Source organism: Peromyscus leucopus, chromosome 17 (genome assembly GCF_004664715.2).
Source record: "Peromyscus leucopus breed LL Stock chromosome 17, UCI_PerLeu_2.1, whole genome shotgun sequence".
Classification (NCBI taxonomy): Eukaryota; Metazoa; Chordata; class Mammalia; order Rodentia; family Cricetidae; genus Peromyscus; species Peromyscus leucopus.
The window spans coordinates 28,425,616-28,442,841 of record NC_051077.1 but is presented as its reverse complement, the minus strand read 5'-3'; the positions used below and the strand labels follow the sequence as shown (position 1 = coordinate 28,442,841).

At 37.2% G+C, this 17,226-nt stretch overlaps 1 long non-coding RNA gene across 1 annotated transcript; it reads right to left on the bottom strand.

The window, feature by feature from the left end:
* Positions 1-1,556: 1,556 nt before the first annotated feature.
* On the bottom strand, positions 1,557-17,208 carry LOC119089221. The gene is made up of 4 exons (XR_005093095.1): positions 17,137-17,208; positions 14,107-14,213; positions 3,050-3,197; positions 1,557-1,621 (listed from the first exon to the last, which is right to left on the bottom strand). It is a non-coding gene; the product is annotated as an uncharacterized LOC119089221 (long non-coding RNA).
* Positions 17,209-17,226: the final 18 nt, after the last annotated feature.

The window sequence follows — 17,226 nt, the reverse complement described above, 5'->3', positions numbered from 1 at the left end:
CAAGACACTTAGAGAACCAACATCATCATTGACATCATTCAAATCTCTCAGTCAATATATCTACTTTGCTACCTGCATAAATATAGTTAAGGACATAAAATATTTTAGAAAGACAGGTTATTTTTCTCGTTATACACCAATATTTTCTGGGATCAAGTTATCTGTATTTCCTATTTTATGACCTCTTAGTCTTATAAATTGTCATGCTGCAGCCTTTTGTGTAGAGTTTTGAATTTCTAAAGTAACATGTGTAAGAGATTTTCAGTGAAAGAAAACTCAGATCCACCCCAAAGTAGTCGGATATTTAAGAGAATTTACTTATGAAACAAATATAAGGTAGCACATTATCTCTCTGAGGTTCTTATGGGAAGCATATAAAAAAGAAAAAAGATTCCCTAAAGTGTACAATGTCTATTGAGCATTAGGTAAAATAATTATTCCCCAATCAGTGACTTAAACACTGGTGTATTCATGACCTAACATCTCAGGGTATTGGGTCTCAGAGTACAGCCTGGCTGAGCATTTTCCTCTGAGTCTTACTAGGCTGTAAATTATGTGTTGTTAGACCATGGTCTCATCTGCAGACCCAAGTAAGAACAAAACCACTTTGACCCCCTTTCACATTCCTAAAATGATTGGTCTGCTGCTATCTGTACATCTGAGAGTCCTAGCATCTGTCTGTCTACTGTGAGTCTCCCACAGGCCGCTGTTGGCTAGAAAATCCCCTACTCTGTTATATTAATAAGGAAATGCTCTGAACTTTCCTGTTTCATCAATGACATGCCTCTGAAGCACTGAAGGAGTTGATTAAATCATTACATTCTATAATTGACTTTCTCACTTTTTTGTTTCAACATTGAACCTTAATGATTTATGAAATTTTGCTCAAAGTTTGAGACAGATTTTCAATTTGGGAAGGTGTAAACTAATGTTTTTAAAATTGGTTTTGATTAGCTTTTATTTCTAAAAGAAAGTAGTATATTTAAGTGTAGTTTTTCTTCATTTTTCAGAAACATGACTGTTTTCTCTGACTTATGGAAACAAACACTACACATACAGATTTGTTTAAAGAAAGTTCAATAAGCCCTATAAAAATATATATCCCAGTTAAGCTTTACATGTGCTTCCTCAGCAACAGGGAGAAGGAGGGATCATTAGCTTTCAATGTATAAGGAGCCTGGTTACCAGATTCTAAAAGAAAAAGAAAAAGAATTATTGGGAAATAAGCCATATGCAAGTCATATAAAATGTACTATTTCAGGTAAAATATAGCTGAAAACTCAATGTAGATCTCAGATTAAGCCTATCACTGGAAAAATTGGACATATTAAAAAGTCTGGTTATAATACCACATTAAAGAGAGAAGTGGATGAAAGGAATGAAGGAGTACAAACTGTAGTTTATATTTATATATGAAGACAGCATGATGAAATCCATTGCTGTGTATGCTAACTTAAAAATATAATCAAATGATATTACTACAGATTTAACAACTTGATATACATATAAGCAACAAGAAACAAAAAAAGTAAAATGCAAATAGTAAACAGCTTACTTTAATAAATTTGTCTCATTTTAATAAGATGCCCTGATTTTAATTTCATGCTTGCTTCTTTTTCACCTGAAAAATAAAATAAAATAAGTCATGTTCTTTTTCACATTGGTATTTGTTACTTTTGAAACATAGTTGTACTTCCTTCTGGAGTATAGTGTGATTAAACTGATAATGTAATTTACAAAGTGTGATGATCAAACTAGGAACATTTTTATTTCCCTAAAATTGCATCACCTTGTACTGGTTAGTTTCAAAATCTTCTGGTCATTTGTAAAATATTTATAATATATTCTTATAAATTTATACTCTAATACCATTCATATATATAGTTATTTGCCTATTGATATTCCATCTAGACATACAATCTATTGTTGAAAGTAGGGCTTTTCAGTAACCTAATATTATTTTACTGCTACTTCTCTCACACTGATATCTCAATATAGATTTCATATATTTAGATATTCTGGTGTTAGGTACATACATATTTATAATACTTTTATTGCATCTCAAAGAAGTGACAGTTTTAACATATATGGCTTTGACTCCTAGAAATTTTTTACTTAAAGATAATATTTTATGATATAAATCAAAGTTCATGTAAATGGAGTTAATATTTGGATATAGACCACAGCAGGTAGCGAATAGTATTATGCTTAGGCATCCCAGGGAGGGGGGGGTCCAAAACTGAAGAAAAATCCCCAAATAAGTGATTCCTTAGCCATATCAGAGGAAGTATGGCCATGATAACACCATGATATTGGAGTTCTGGACCCTTAATCTGACAGACAATAAATTAATATTTTTAAGGAATTACATTTGTGTTACGTAAGGTAGAGATGACAGAAAACCCACAGAGGGACTTACATCCTAGGGTGAAATTAGATACTTTTAATAAGCAATGGGAATAAAAGCTAGAAAACAGCATGAAAAGGAAAATACCAAGATCTTCATATGATCATATGGGGCAATAAGAAACACACTACATCAATGGCAGATACCAAACCTGCAAGCCTTACCAGTTTTACAAATATGTTACACTGGTTTGCACTGCTTATCCCATCTAACCTGTTGAATACACTGGCCTTAGATTGGAATGTTTTCAACTATCACCTAGTTCATTGTCAATGATGACGATCCATACGCTGTTGTTTTATCTTCCATCTTCTGAATTCTGTCTTTCGGCTTTTCTTTTTCATCATACATTATAAAACAGACAAAGAAGCCACATGCGGGTATACAATGTCTTAGAAATAGTCACTAACCCTCAAAACATATAAGCGGTGAGAGCGACTTGATTCCTTAGACTGTTTTGGAAAAGAGATGTAAACTGTTTTCTGGGGCTTCAGATAATTTCAGTGTCGTGTGATATGATTCAATAGTGATGAATGAAGTGAAACAAGGATTTCAACATGAACAAACATACAGAGTTAATCTGCTTTTGCTGTATGGGAGAAACAAGAGAAATGGAAGTAAAGAAATGAGCTTCATTCATACCTGAGTTACTGTGATGTAAGCAAATGAGCGTGAGGAAGTCAGTCATACATTGAGGAGGAAGGCAAAAACAAGTTTGCCTGAGATAGTGGAGAATCAGTCAGGAAGAACTTCAGTCAGTTGACATGTTCTGCACTCATGAAAGCCCCTGCTGCTAGGCACAAAAATCTAGAATTAACTCCATGAAAACCAAACAAAAGAAAGAATTTGTATTCTATTCATCCTGTGTGGCTTTGAATAAAAATCTTTGCTCAGAATATGGGTGTTAGAGATGAGTCGTGGGTCAGGGCATAGCTGGAAGGAACATGAATATCACCTTTGCCATTGGTCTTTCAGTAATTCTTTTTCCTGAAGGAGAATAGCTCAAATGACTACTAGATGCACATATGTAGCCCATAATTCTTAACAGTTGTTTAGATGTGGGGGAGTGCCATGCTCTTTAATAGTTCTGTTGTATTAGGTGTCTCTAAACAGGTTTGGATGTATTTTAACGTAGTTTCAAAAGAGTGGGCCTGGGTTTTAAGTGGTTGGGATGAGAAATAGTGAATCTGAGAATCACCTGGAAGTCTGTTATTATCACTCTGCAATTTAAAAAAAAAAAAAAACTTTTATTTATTCTTCTATCGTACAATATATCCCAACCTCAGCTCCCCTTGCTCCACTCCTCTCAGTCCCACCCACCTCCTCCTCTCCTAGATCCACTTCCCTTACCTCCCCTCAGAAAAGAGCAGGCTTCCCAAGAACATCAACTGAAAATGGTACATCAAGATACATTAAGACTGGGCACAAATCCTCACATCAAGGCTGGGCAAGGCAATCCAGTAGATGGAAAAGGGCCCCAAAAGCAGGCAAAAGAGTTAGAGACACTCCAACTCCCACGGTCAAGCATCCCTCCAAAACACCAACTCAACAATGATAACATATACTCAGATAATGTTATATCTCTGTAGGAGTTGTTGGCTCTGGAATCATGAGAGTAACACTAGATGGTCTGGCTCAAACTTTCTTTCAAATTGGTTTCCTAATACACACTTTAAAACAAAGTCTAAGGAATAATTCCTAAAACACTCATGTTGATGCAGTCATAAAAATGAAGATTAGTGGAGAATAATACCTTTTCATTGCAACACAAGTCTACACTCTACAGTAATTTTAACCTGCATCAAATTAATCATGGACACTTATTCATCATGATAGAATTTTTACCACAATTTCAGGATATTGTCTTCAAATGTCTCTTTTACTGACTCTTTTTCTTTAGTGGGCTCTTGGCACTCCATGTGGTGGCAATCTGCTTTTCTTACTTGATCACATTTCCCACTTAATAAGACATTTTTGTCACATTAAAGATGTGCACAAAGGGCTAATGGAGTTCAGTTGGTAAAGTGCTTGCTGGGCAAACATAAACGTCTGAGTTTGTTTCTTAGCACCTTTAAAATGGCCCTACATAGTAGTATGTGCTTGTAATCACAAAACTGGGGAGGCTGAGACAACTGATCTACTGTCTGCTACACAGACAATTTAATTAGTAAGCCTCTAGTTCCTATGGCAGATGCTGTCTCAAAGAACAAGGTAGATGCATACAGACACTAACATATATCAATAAATAATAAAAACTAAAAAATATATAACAACATGGGATGAGAGATGGATTTGTGGTTCAGAGAACCAGGATTTGACTTTCAGCACCAAAACTGAGTGGCTCATCATTTCCTGTACCTAGCTCTAGGTGATCTCACCCTCTTCTGTACCCTGACGGCATCTGTAGGCACGTGTATATGCACATACAGAAACATGCATACACATGCACATAAAGAATAAAATAATTATTTTAGTAGAAACAATGTCTGGGGAACAACACCTGTAGTTGATCTATGGCATCCAGATTTATGTTTATTCCCTGGCACATACTTACCAACTAACACAAACACATGCATACTCATATTCACAGATGCACTGCAAAGTAAATTAAAAAGTACCAAAGTTTACAAAATTATGTACTCAAACTTACTCCACAAACACTATGATAATGATAAATAAAAATAAATTAGGTTAACGTTCACCCTCATATAAAAGGGAAAAGCATAAACTAAAAAGAATATCCAGCACTGGATGAAGTAAACAATAAATGGTAATTACTCCAAGTGACAAGTGATGCTTTGACACTGGCAATTTGAAAGGATGAGAGAAAGTAAATGAATAATAACTTCTATGAACTACAAATTAAAGACCATGAGAAAAAGCAATGAATGCATTTTATGTACCTCTCCTAACCTGAATAATTTATCATACGGGTTATTTAAAGGGGGAATTGGAAGAATAGGAGGCTCTTTAGTGAGGTGGGGGTGATAAATAAAGAAGAAGATGGGAGGAAGGTAAAGGGGAATAACAAGATACAAGTTATCTGATAGGGAAAAGGCAAAGTGGGGGCTCCTTATGGAAAGAGGAAGGAGATAAATACAGGAGGAGGGAAGTAGATTGGTAAAATAAACAACGTAAATACCTGAAAAAGCTACAAGAAATCATACAATTAACTACCTAAAAGACAAAAACCTACAAGATATGTAATTAAGTATAAATGTACATGTAAAAAGTTTTAATGAACTTTTCTTATCTGGGGATGGTGATCCCGCCAAGAGACAAAGTCCATTTAAAAACATTCCAATACTGGACACTAGAAACCCACTTTGGACTTTTTGGATAGTGCTGTCAAAAAGATTCCCAACACATACAGCTTATGGGTGTTGCCCTTGGTTACTCTGCAGAGGTGGAAGGTAAGTCCCTACTGCTGAAGGCACTGCATACTTTGGAAGTGAGGCACAGAAGCCACTGAGATGGAACTAACCTGAATGTCCCCTCTCTGAGGACTAGCTTTTATGGTGCTAGAAGGTGCCATTCAAGCTTCCAAAAGAGAGTCAACCAACAGCCCCAAACAACTACAAATCCCATCAATGACCAGCATGGCATGAAAACTCTACACGTGTATTAATGACACACATACCTTTGTTGTAACTAATGGCTCTCTAATTGTCCTTAAGAAACACTCAACAAGACAGATTATGCCTGGACTGAAAACCTACCTAACTACTCAATGAAATCATGGTTATTGGAGAAGAATCTACAACCACTAAGTTACTAAGTCAGTATAATTCCTAATAATAGTCTATAAATATTTGTCCTTACTCTCACAAATAAGTGTCATCTTCATACCTTATGTTTCTCTTTGCAACAGATGGATGAGGGACTTTGGTGTAAGATTGTATCTCCTAGTGATATCCGAAGCTACACCTGTAAAGTCTCACCACCATGACTGCCCAAATGTGAGATGAACAAGGAGGACACCAATGAATATGCCAGACTGGATGTGGGGAAGACCACAGGGCCTCTATCCTACACAAAGAGCTACAAGCCAACAAAATACAGCTGGGAGGGAGAGGGGTGGCCCTCCCCAGAGAAGAGCATAACAATTGGTTGTCCAGTGTCAAACGGTCAGCACAGACAACAAACATACGTGTAACATATGAACTCAGCAGGTTATATTTGGGAACATTCAAATACATTTTTGAAGATGTATTTTTTGAAAATAACTTTTGAAAAGAGAGGCCATGAATTTGAAAGAGAGTAGGGGGGTATATAGGGAGGTTGGAAAGGAAGAAAGGGAAGAGAGGAATATTGTAATTAAAATACAATCTAAAAATATAACGATAATAATTTATTATAAATGGAAAGAAAGAACTGCTGAGAGTTGTTATAAATTAACATATATGAGTTAAGATTTCTTCACCCAAAAGATGCACTTTAGATTTCCATCAGTATTCTTTTTCTTTTTTATTGAGAATTTCAAACTTATATGTAACATATTTTAATCAAATCCACCATTCCTCCATTCCCTTCAATCCTCTTTTTCCCACCACGATTATTTCCCAACTTCATATGCTGGCTCTGCTTTTAAACCCACTGAAACCACTTAGTGTAACCTTTATGTGAGTGATGGTAGGACTATCTACTGCAGCATCGGGAACCTACCAGAGCCCTTATCCCTCTCCCAGTGGCGATCAATTGCAATAGTGCCTCAACTACTTGTGGAACACCATGTGGCACTCTACCATGCATAGTGGAACTTTGGCTAGATTGACTTTGTAAAGGTCTGGTGCATGTAGTCAGCCACCGTGAGTCCATGTGTACAATGCCATTTGCATGTCTGTCAAACACTGATACACAGCAGACTTCCGACTAATAAATAATTTCAATTCATTGTCTATGATAATCCCAAGTATGAAATATGATAGAGTTGTCCTACTTAGAATTTAGTTCTACAGAATCTCTTATTCTCTATACTCTAACCAGCTGTGGTTCTCTCATACTATTGTTTCTTTTTTGGTTTTTTGTTTGTTTTGCTTTTAAGCTTATCTCGTAAGGGCTGAAAGAAGCACTAATCTCTGGCATGAAAATAAAAACACAGGGGGCAGATTATTACTATGACTGTTAAGCAGAATAACAGTATTGATTTTTTTCCCTTGGGTTTGGGTTAGGAATTCAGGTAACAGTACCAGGTAGGAGTTCTCTCTTGCAGAGCAGGCATTAAATCCAACCATAAAATTTTGCACCAGTAGGTATACATATCTTGGCAGACCAGATATTATTGTAGCTAGCAGTGTTCACAAATGAATAATAGAAGAAAAACTAGATATGAGACACTTTTACAGCCACTTTCTTAGAGTCCACAAATATACATTGGAGAAAAGATAGCATCTTCAACAAATGGTGCTAGTCAAACTGGCTAATGAAACTAGATTCTTATCTCTCATTCTTCACAAAACTCAAATCCAAATGGATTAATATTGTGTAAGAAGACTTTTCCTGGGGAAATACCACATGCATTTCTGCTCACCCCAGATAGGAATGTATGACATACCAAAGTTCAATTTGGCAAACGAAAGAGGTTTTTGTTGTTGTTGTTGTTTACTTAAAGTAATATAGGTGAGGAGTTACTTACAAGAGCAGAAATAACTGAAAGACAACTGCATCACCACACCCACTATAGCAAGCATGGCAGCTCACAAAATCTGGGAACCTGGAGTGTGTTGCACAACATACCAGCAACTCAGCAAGTTGAAGAGTACCCTTTCCAAGCAACTCAGTTCTTCTACACTTCATGTATGCAGTTCAGCTGGTTTCTGCTTCTTCCCAGAAGCTGAGCTGGTCTCACAGTCCTCTTTGCAGTTTGGCTTCTCTAAGATTAACTTTCTCCAACTCTACTGTTTACCCTTGGAATGGAAGAACCTAGTGAATCTGTTCACGGAATTCCTGGAGCTATTTTGACTTGTTTACCTTTCTGTTTAAGGATTTTCTTTACAGGATAGAAATTTTCAATCTAGACAAAAGACCTGGCATCCTGAATCTGAAGAGAAAGTATACACTTCAATTTAAAGACACAAGAAAGATTTTCTCAGCAGGACTCCAATGGCACAAGTATTAGGATAAACAATTATTAACGGCACTCCAAGATATTAAAAAGTTTTTGTATGGCAAATGAATCCATTAATATTAAATACTATTTATGATGAAAATAATCACATATATATGTATTTGTTTATACTTATATATCATATTATATATTTAAAGAATATATTATATATAAATATATATTTGTGTTATTTATATGTACAAATATATATAAATAAATATATATATTTAAAAAAGACTAAACTGTGCCACTTGTCATCTGCACATAAACAATCTGGCTATATTTTAGCCAGAACAAGGAGCTAGAGAAATTCCTCAGTGGTTAGAAAAAAATGTATTGCCCTTTCAGAGAACTAGAACTTGTTCCTGGCACCCATGTTGGGTGATTCACAACATATATCTCCAGGTCCACAGAACATGGTCTTCAGTGAGACCCTGATACATGTGAGAATCACTATCCAGCAACTCTGGACCATTGCTTTTTCTATCTTCATGGACACTAACTTGAGATTCTTAACAGTACAGCAGCCCTAAAATGGTCCCATAATAGTCACTGACACTAGTGGAGACACTAGGCCCCTGGATAGATGTTTCATGACCTGTATTTTAGAAACTAAAGACGCATTTTCTATATAAAACACATGAATTACTTGATATCCATATATCTCTCACCTACAGTGACCAAGGTGCTTTTCTGAAGTGCCAGCCTTTGGGGAGAAAAGCTGTTAATACCACAGTTTTGTTGATAAGGAATAAAGGTTCATGGTTGCTTTTACTTCCAATTCGGAAGACTTTCATTGATAAATTAAAATAAGGAATACCTTTTAGGTAGTCAAACCCATCCTCTATTTCAATTTGAACTCTGATTTCTTATATTCACAGTGAAGAGGTGGAATTATTTCGCTTGAGATACAGCCTAACGGAAGAATGACTACTGAAATTTAAAGAGTGATGCCTACACATTGAAATAAAGCAATTATTAGGATTGAGGACCCCACAGATGAGTTCCTGAAATCATATTGGTGGCAAATCATAGACATTTTATTATTGAGAAATTAATTGTTCTTATACAAAGGATAATATAAACATCAACATAAATGAAATAAATGCCTATTATTTTCTATTGCATATTGGTATGGTTTTACTTGACTTTAAGATGTAGAATGAAATATATTCTGTAGTAGTAGAAACAGGTATAAAGCAGGTTCCTTAGGTCCTTGGGAAATGTTGCCCATAGAGGAAAGACAGCCTTATGACCACATTTGTCAGGATATTGCACATCTTTCTTATAAATTGTGCATATGGTACATAGAACCTAGCCAATCTTGGAGAAATATGCAATCTTATCTATAATAGAATAGTGGACAGTTTCAAAGGTAATTCTCTGACTCAGATGGTAATACTGTGTCTCATAATTTGGGAGTAGAAGCTGCATAATATCTCCAACAAAAATTAGTAATATAAAACTCATCAACTGCCATGATGTTGTAAATTTGGGAACCACTACTTTAAAGAGGTACCACTACCATTACAACCTTGAATGTCAACTACTGTAAGGTCTGGTAAGGGGCAATGGAGGGAATGTGAACAGTGGCCCACCTCCTCTGAGAACAGCTGAAAGACAGGCAAAGAGTATTTACTCCCTACAAAGATTGTCTTTTTGGGTTTTCTTATCCATCTGGAATTTCCCTACATACTAGTCTCAAATCTACAGGTCATTTTAACATCTAACCTATGTAGGAATGTTGTCATTGAAGATGAAAAATGGTGTGACTGTAGATCTTGTACTAAAGATCCATGTTTTGTGGAGGGCTGAACTATGAGTTACAGTGCTGATTGTGCTTTGGAGTTTATTGAAGATTGTCAATTCATGTCACCAGGCACAGTGTGCAAAGAAAAACACCTTCTAGGATTGTACAACGGAACTTTGGGTAAGTGTCCTGAAGAGATTCTCTGTCTCTCTCTGTCTCTGTGTGTGTGTGTCCATTAATTAACACCCTAGTAACTATTATTGTAACTGTGATAACAAGGGCAACACATATATGAGATACAATATCCTTGATGTATTCTGTGGATGAATTCAGTATGACAGTGTGATAGAGATTTCCATTATAAAAGATCATCTACTTTGAACTGGAACTCCCCCACATACTATATCTCAGTGAGACCTCCACTTGCCACGGCCTGCGCAGCTGGAGCACAAAATCTGGCGAGGGACACCGAGGTTAAACAGCACTCTAGACACCCAGTTTCAGTTTGTCAGGGAAGCAGCTTTCTTTATTCATACCAACATGGGCTTATATTCCCCTCTAACAGCAGGGGTCAAGGAATGGTTAATCTGTATCCAGAGGCAAGCCAAACACTGTTTTCCAAACAGGAAAAACCACAGGGGAACTGATGCCCAGCACCCTCCAGAACCCAACTGCACATTTTTCACACCAACAACTTAACTGGGACAGGACAAAAAGGGGCATTTAAAATTAAGGCAGCAAACTTACTGCTGCCGACATGCTCTCCCTTTTTATTTTTAAAAGGAACACATCGGCCAGAACAGCCTGTGGAAGATCAGATAGCCCCTGCCTTAGGTCACCTGTTGCAATCCCCAAACTTACCCATCATAGGGGGCTGTCCTTATGCTCCCTGCCTTAGGTCGCATGATGACCACAGGAGTTGCCCGTCTCTGGGTACTATCTGTCCAACATTTGTAACCACACTTGTGCAGATTCATAGGGTGACATGGCTGAAGGGCTTGCTTGGTTACCTGTCGGTGTCAAGTGAACTGGCATTGCCATCGGCATAGCAGAAATTACCCAATTCCCATACCGCCTGCACAGATTAATAAGAGAGAAACAGACCCTGCCCATCTAGTAATCCACCCAGTAGCTTTAGACATTAATTACCATCATGTCTGCTCATTTACAGGAACAACTTGAGTTTCATTAATCCTTACAATAGCATGTGCTAACTGAATTGAATAGTTCAAAAATGTTCCATTATACAAACTTCTGACATTCCATAAACATATAACATATGTTGGTGTATCCACAACATATCTATTTGTTCTTGTAACAGTGCTGCTTGCTGATTAAGCATCAGAATTCCAAAGTGTAATTGTCCCTCAATGTTCGCTGAATGTCCAAGGCACCAGCCACCCTCTCAGATAATGTGTTGATAACGGCAGCCTGTTGAACAGTCTGAGATAATGCAAGCCCAGCAGCTGTAGCAGCAACAGCGGATGCAGCCACAGCTGCAACAATTGCGGCAGTAATTCCAAAGTCTATTCTTCTCCTCTTCAGTTGCAGCGGAAACTGATCAGAAGGACTCTTCAGAGGCATCACTGCAAATGCGGGTATTCTCACAATCACTGCATGGGAATCATTTTCACTCCAGCAATTATTCAAGCTACAATTTAGAACTGAACAGTTCAGTAGTCCCTCCCCTCCCACATCACCATTCCAAACAACAAAAGGGAAAGGAGCACTTGGAGACCCACAGCATGGGACATGCTGGAACTACCTACAAAGTCTGCCAAAGAAATATTACTCAGGACTAGGCAATCATGAAAGCTGCCTTTCAGATTCAAGGAGATGCCATTGGTATTATTCTTGCCAGCTGTACTATTTTTCTCAAAACAAAGAGCATTTTTACAAAACCTTCTTGGAGTTTTACATTGCTGGCAGCAGTACCAATTGTCCAATTAGAAGAAAATACAGCAGGAAAAACAGGGCTATCAATACTCACAGGCAGTTACACAGGTGGATTTCTTACTAAACTCCATAATGGCTCAGCTTCTCCCTGAGGCATCATCTCTTAAAGTTAAAGGAACATGCTCCCGGACCATCTGTCCAGCTTGATTCTGAGTTTCAATGACTGGATATGTTTCATGCCACACCACCACCACCCCCCTTTTTTTTGCCTATATCTGTCCTCTGATTCTTTTTCCTCCCTTATCCAATGAGGATTTCTTGGCGGGGGTCGAGACAATAGAGGAGCAGAAGGTGCTGACTGTGCTTTCTCTTTTGCACGGCCCAAATTCTGTTGTAGTTCCTCTATCTCTTTTTCTAGCTGCTCTTCCTCCTCTACTAAATCTGAGACAGAGGCAAGATCATCATCTTCTTCCTCATCTATTAAATCTTTCACAAATATCCTTATACGCTCTTTACAGGGGACCTCGACCTCTTCCTTTTCCCCTTTCAAAGATTCATTCATCTCTGCCTCCTGAGCGGTAGCAAATGCTTGCTCGCACTCTGAAAGTTGCTCTTTCACTTTCACTTTATCAGTCAGAAGAGCATCTTTCACAAGTCTCCATTGAGAAAATGCAGCGGTAGGAAATTTATCTGCGCCCTTCTCTTGCAACATCTTTTGTAAATCTCTTTTTACTTGTTCCCAATCTGGAATATTCAAACATCCTCCAGTCAGAAAACAAGGACTTGCTTCAGCTATGGTGTCCACAAATGTGAGTGTGGTGCTAGACTTAATTCCTGTTCCTTGCTTACTTATCTTAATTCCCGTTCCTCAGTGGCCATCTGAGCTTTTGCAGAATTACCCATGGTACGTACCAATGTTTCAATCCTCCACCCCTCCTTTTAGGGTGAGCCTCATTCGCTTACCCCTCTTTCCAGGTCCCGATGGTGACTTCCACCTGCCACAACCTGCACGGCCTGGGACCCAGAACTGGCTAGGGACGTCAAGGTTAAGCAGCACTCAGGACACACCGTGGTTCATCATTCAAAGAGAGCCCTTTATTGACTATCCATCAGCCTTATATACCCTGCTACTTCCTACTCTCCATGGGGTCAGGGTACAGTCCTCAGGTTCCGATCTGTGTCCCAGCATCTCAGCCAAAAAGGAAAACTGCAAGCAAATCAGCAGAGAGCTGATTCTCGAAACAATGTTCCAGCAATAGCTATATTGTAAACATCCTGTGACTCCCTGACCACAGGAAAAGAGGAAGGACAAAAGGACACCTTAGGGCAATATAGGGCAAGCAAACAGGCTATGCACAAGGCCTGTTCAGCATCTGCTGCCAACAATACTAGTCTGTAGTGTCTTGGCAGTAAAAATATTACTGTATGTGTCAAAAACCTCTGATAGGAAGTTCCAGAAAGCTACACTGTTTCAGGACCACAAGGATTTACCTCTAAATAAAAGAAATCCCTAGCAAGTTCACACTATGTAATATTTTATACCACTTTACTTTATTTTCAGTAGAATTGGTGTTGTAATCCATAGCAAAGAAGCAACTCCCAGGCTCTGTGTTCATTTCCAGTGGGGCTTCTCAGTTCCAAGACACCCTCTCCTTTTCACTCTGTTTTCTCATTTACTTAGAGGGAACCTACAAATCTCATTTGTTTTTTCCTCCAACACTTCCTACTAAAAATCTGCACAATTGAGGAACCGAATTTGGACTGCAAAGTTGGGGGGAGGGGAGCAACTGTTAGATCGGTTTCTGTCAGTGTTGCTTTAATCATAGTTCTAACCTATGTGGCATCCGTAGCTTTCAGATTGTGTTTGATTAGTATGTATATTTACCTCTTCTCTAAGCATCGGGACTGACAGCTCTAGAGATACAGCACTCCTATGAACCAGCTTACCTGAGACTCAACTTCACGGCTTTGAGTCATCCAATAAATTTCAGAGGACCCAGAACTGAGGTGGCCAGACCCCTTTACAAGTACTTCTAGGTTCTCATGTTTTAGATCTATAAGACAAAATCCAAAGCCCTGGTTAACTATTTTCCTTTTGATATCTACTCCCAGTGGACAGCTAATTTCCATACTGAGTCCTCTCTACAGTGCAGTGTTGAGCTTTTAAAGATAATTGATTTACAAAACAAATATCAGAGGCATCATTATGCTATTAAGGCAAAGATAATGGAAAGTTGAGAAGGGAAAATTCACTTCCTAGTGATAATAGTGATAATCGATCATCATATAAAAAATTATCCTCAAATTAGTGTCTTAAACACACATACACACAAAAAAACCACATACATACATGACCTAAACATCTCAGTGAACTAGGAATATGGATATAGTCTCGTTGAGTTTTTTCTCTAGGTCTCACTCCGCTGTAAGTGAGGTACTGTTCAGAAAATGGTCTCCTGGAAACCAAGGAACAAATCCACTTAGTCACCTTTCCCATTCCTGGCATGACTGGTCTTCCACTCGCAGTACATCTCAGAGTCTGGCTTTCTATTGTCAGTAACCTCAGAGCCTACTACAGTTCTCTAACAACTTGGAAACTCAATGTCCACTTATATTCAAGAGAAACTCAAAATATTTTGCAAATTCACCACTAATGATCGGCTGAAAGATACAATGATGTTGGTTACCATTTTAACATGATCATTGCTGTGTCCTTTAGTCAATGCTCTTCTGAACCCCGTACATTTTTTGAGACTGTAACTTAATTACATTTCTACTTTTGCTTTCCTCTCTCCAACCCCTCCCATATTCCTGTCCCCACTTTCCTTCTAATTTACAGCCTCTTTTTCCCCTAACTGTAACTGCATGCTTACAACCACCTTAGTCCATATAATGTTATTTACTAGTATGTATGCCATCAGGGCTGACCCTTTGCCACTGGATAATCAATAGACATGATCTTCTATGGGGAAGACCACCTCTCCCTTCCAGTTCTCCTCCATTGCCTATAGCTCTTTCTATGGTATTGAGGCCTTGTGGGCTTATCATGACCAGTTATGCATGTTAGTTGTTCTCATCTTTCTTCAACTCACATTTGAGCAGTCATATGAACCCAGTACTTTTCTTTAAACTTTAAACCTTATACTCTTGTGAAAAATTGCTAGAAATTTTATACAAATTTGCATATGGAGTGAATAATCTCTGGGGAAAATAAATACATTAAACTGTAGCTTTTCTTTCATTTTCAGGGACAAGAGTGGTTCATAGAAACATAAGCACTACACATACTCCTTTGCATAAATGAAACTCAACAACTCCTAGAAGAATGTATTCTAGTTAAGTTTACAAATAGGGAGGAAGCGAATTAGCCATCATCAGTTCCATGGCCCTGTTATGGGAAGCAAAATATTATTGTGAAATGAACTCTTTATAAGTCATGTAATATTTAATAGAACATGCATATTGTAGTCAAATAGTATCATACTATACCTGATCAAGTTTGTCACTGGCAACATTGAATGTTTTATAAAAAACATTTTAATAGAATAACGATATGGGGTGAACAATGAACAACAGCAAACTATAATGGCACATATGCATGAAGATACCATGATGAAACTCATTACTGTGAATAATACACTAATAAAACTTGATCAGGAGAACGTATTACTCCTTTACTAATGTAATGTTAATATTATTAAGTATAAATAACTATACAAGGAGATATAGTAAATGAATAATTCATAAGCACATAAAAATAAGTTAGTATTATATGTTAGCTATTTTAATTGAATGTTTGTTTCCTCTCAATTTAAAATAAAATAAATTTATTTTCATTTACAAACCGGAATTTGCTATTTTTATGGTGACACAGTGTTGTAAATCCTTTTGTGTATTCATGAAAAACTGACTCATTCATAAAGTATGATGACAAAATCCAGGTAATTGTCACTGTTAACCACATAAGAATTGTTATTATTTATTTGGTATGGAAAATTTCCAAATCCTTTAGTTCTACATAAAATATATAAAAAGTTACTGTAAAATCGGTATATATACCATTCAAATATACAGTTCAAAACTGTAATTATTTGGCTAGAGGCTTTCCCTTTGCATATTCAATCTATTGGTGAAAGTTGGATTTTGAAGCAACTTAATAACATATGTTAATCTGACAAGACCTGCTAAGTATGGCTATAAATTCTGATATATGATATCAATTTTAATATATTTAAAGTATCCCCAAAACCTGACATTTTTAACATATATAATTATGATGGTTGATTGGGATTTTTACTTATTTGTTGACCCTTGTAAATGGTGTAAAACTTAGAAACAGACCATAGCAGATGACAAATAGCATTTGTGGTGTAAAGCCTAAACAACTATGAAGAGATGAAGGAGTGTCCTAAAGATGGAAGGGTCAAGGAAGAACATTGGCAGGTGCCAAGACAATTTTAATTAGTAAATAGACTTGTTATCACCATGTGTCCAAGCTATCCTGTTAAAAGCATTCGTCTCAGGTTGATGTTTTCCCAAGAATCAGTTAGTTAATTGCCAAAAAAAATTTATGCCTATCCTGCTATTTTATTCATGTCTCCTCTTCTAAGTTCTGTTTATGCCTTATTTTTGATGACAGTTGTATGAAATAGGTAAAGCATCTTCATGAGCAGTTGCAGTGTCTGATATATTCATTGACCATTGAAAGAAAAGAAGTAACAAATACTTGATTTCTTAGGCTATGTTGTAAAAGGGATAGAAAAATTCTTGCATATTTGAATGATTAAGAGTATTCCTTACTATTGTTCACAATTGAGGGAACAAACTGGGAAAAAGGTTTCAATATGCACAAAAGTTCAGAGTTCAGCTTTTGTTTACAATTCACATACAGTAAAATAAAATGAATGTCATGAAATGGTCTTTGTCTATATTAGAGATACTGGAGGATATCAAATGATGGGGAGGAAGCACACTTACTCGCATTGAAGAAATCCTAATAAGTTTGGTTGAGATGGCTGAAGAATACTTGGGAAGAACCTCATCATTGCCAGGTTCTGTGGATTGGGA